General features: G+C 30.5%; 1 protein-coding gene across 1 annotated transcript in view; it reads left to right on the forward strand.

The window, feature by feature from the left end:
• The window catches only part of LOC108965991 (PRA1 family protein 3), a gene marked incomplete in the record, with an annotated part of 5,989 nt that extends 4,021 nt beyond the window's left edge, over positions 1 to 1,968 (forward strand). Inside the window, 1 exon segment of the mRNA XM_018928685.1 lies at positions 1,079 to 1,968.
• Between the last annotated feature and the right edge of the window lie 349 nt (positions 1,969 to 2,317).

Genomic DNA, 2,317 nt, shown 5'->3' on the forward strand with positions numbered 1-2,317 from the left:
TATAAATTTAACAATTTTAAATGTGTATTTGTTTGTATAATATTTAGTTTTACACTTCTATAATGCACTTTTCATACAAGAACCAAACTGAGTTAATTCAATATATATCGTTTTAATATCTTGCATTTATTCACATAATAACGACAATGTAAATACTTTGCTAAAGAACCAAAAGAAATAAACAATATAGAATATAGAATGAACTCCAATTTTAGGAAACAAATATTTACATTTTAAGTTTCCGTGTAGARCTCCTCCATTGATGGCCTTTGGTCGCACTACAAAATATACGCGTTTGAAAAGAATTTTGCGGTATAGTACTTCTTTTTATACTTTTCCAGCAGTTAAAGCGAGTACACCACGTAAGCAGCAGTGAATATCCTTTGTAGCTTTAGCATCATAAGTGCTTTTATATTTAAGTTGTTAGTTTTACAGAGAAACTTTTAAGGTGCTGCCGAATTTCATATTTATAATATTTCATACTATAGAGAAATATTGTATGCCACAAACTTCTAATTGACGTTGGGTGGCAACTTGCAACAGACCACCCTACTCTAGAAAGAAAATCACAAGAAAAAAGCATTAGCAGCAACAGCAGCAAGGGAAGTAGGTACGTAGAATTACAGATATCGCGTTAAGCCCCTCATACGGCCTATACAGTTTATGAAATTTATTATTATTTATTATATTATGAAATTTACGAAAATCGAAACACTAATATAAATAAAGGGATGCGCTGAAATGGTGTGTCCTCACTATTAATGGGCTAGAGCTATTTAGAATAGCACCCCCGATTTCGGGGTTAAAATGGGTATATACGGACAGAGGAGGAGATATACATATATTTATATATATACATATCTTTAAATTTATTTAATTAATGCATTCACAAGTTAACACTAAGTTCATTTATATTAGTACAAAGAAGGGTTAAGTTATCCTCCATTCTTTTACATTGTTATCCTAAGAGCAATGGTCGGCATTTCTTAGCACAGTTGTACAAACCAACTTCACACATACGCTTACGCTCTATCGTTCAGTCGTTGTCGGACCAGCCATAGATTACTTGATACGAGAACTTAAGAAAATTCCCCAATTTCGTGGATAAAATGGGTATTTGCATAGAGGATGTTCTCCAGTAAGAATAAATAAACATATAGCAGCATATTATACAATGTTATATCCACTAACATATTACTAAATAGCCTTTACACATTTATTAAATAGTGCACAAATAGTTCTAAATCTTAATTAAATTTTTCTTATATTTTATGGATTTACACAATAAGAAAATGGTTACATGTAAACAAATAGTAAGCGTTACATACCCGTACTTTACAAACGAACTAAAATAAATAAAATGGGGAAGATTAGACATCAAATACAATAATCTAATACCTAGGAATTTACATGATAAAAACTTAAATATTTAATTTTTAACTTCGTTGCTTTTATTGCTTAAATTTTGTTGGTTTTACTTCAGGTCAATATATATTTTTTCCATTCGTTTATGTTTATATTCTATGTTAAAAATTCAAATAGTTTTAGGGTGTCGCATTGTTAAAATTGTCTTTAACAAAAAACAAAAAAAAAAGTTTTGTCACCCGTCATTGGAACTCGAACGGTTGGGTACATGCACCATCCTTATGGTTTTTTATGTACTACACGTTATTTAATTATAAATATTTAATATCATTTTATTTTGCAAATTCACACAAATTCACTCGGAATCTTCAGTTATGGTAATAACATGAAAGCGAAAAAGGAAAGGGACTTTGTTTCAAATGAAATAGTAAAAATTCCCGTTAAAGAAAATTGAGTGTTAAAGAGAGTTATGCCCTTCATGACATTATTAGTTTTTCGCTTAAAACTATTTTCTGAATTGGCGCTTAAAATGTTCATACGTCTTTTGCACTGAACTACTTTCTGCATTGGCGGCCTTCGGTCGCCCTTCAAACTAAAAAGTAACCCTAATCGATCTAACACGGGATTGTTCATAGTTCTTTCGCGTTGAACCAGATTCTGCGTTGGCATTTACCAAGCTAAATGAAACACTGTAAGAAGTAACAAACCCATCACATGATTATGATTTCTGTATTAGTCATTTTGTTATTGCGTAAATCTGACAAATTTAATAACGATTTAATGCTTTTTGTGCACTATTAAATAATAAATAAATGTGTAAAAAGTTTTTCGTGATGTGCTAGTGGCTATAATAATATGAGTGTAAAATTTATACTGCATGGAAAAAATTGCGTGCTTTAATGTAAATTATTGGATTTTAAATGCGAATATATCAATCATCCTCTATTTGCCC

The sequence above is a fragment of the Bactrocera latifrons genome, unplaced genomic scaffold (assembly GCF_001853355.1).
Source record: "Bactrocera latifrons isolate USDA-ARS-PBARC rearing strain unplaced genomic scaffold, ASM185335v1 scaffold_1528, whole genome shotgun sequence".
Taxonomy (NCBI): Eukaryota; Metazoa; Arthropoda; class Insecta; order Diptera; family Tephritidae; genus Bactrocera; species Bactrocera latifrons.